Source organism: Tachypleus tridentatus, chromosome 3, assembly GCF_004210375.1.
Source record: "Tachypleus tridentatus isolate NWPU-2018 chromosome 3, ASM421037v1, whole genome shotgun sequence".
Taxonomy (NCBI): domain Eukaryota; kingdom Metazoa; phylum Arthropoda; class Merostomata; order Xiphosura; family Limulidae; genus Tachypleus; species Tachypleus tridentatus.
This window is the reverse complement of record NC_134827.1, coordinates 1,221,652-1,221,857: the sequence shown is the minus strand read 5'-3', so window position 1 is coordinate 1,221,857 and position 206 is coordinate 1,221,652.

The following is a 206-nucleotide window of genomic DNA, read 5'->3' as shown; positions in this document are numbered from 1 at the left end:
TACTGTTATTCTTAACTTAATCATTGCTCGAAAGACAGTACTGGAAAAACAATTTAGTAACATACTTTCCAAACATTGTTTGTTTTATTATAACGAATATACACATGGAAGAGTTTTAAAATAACAGTTTAGTAACATACATTCCAAAACATTGTTTAATAATCATAGAAAATTCCAACTAAACAGGTTATATAGAACATTTGCCC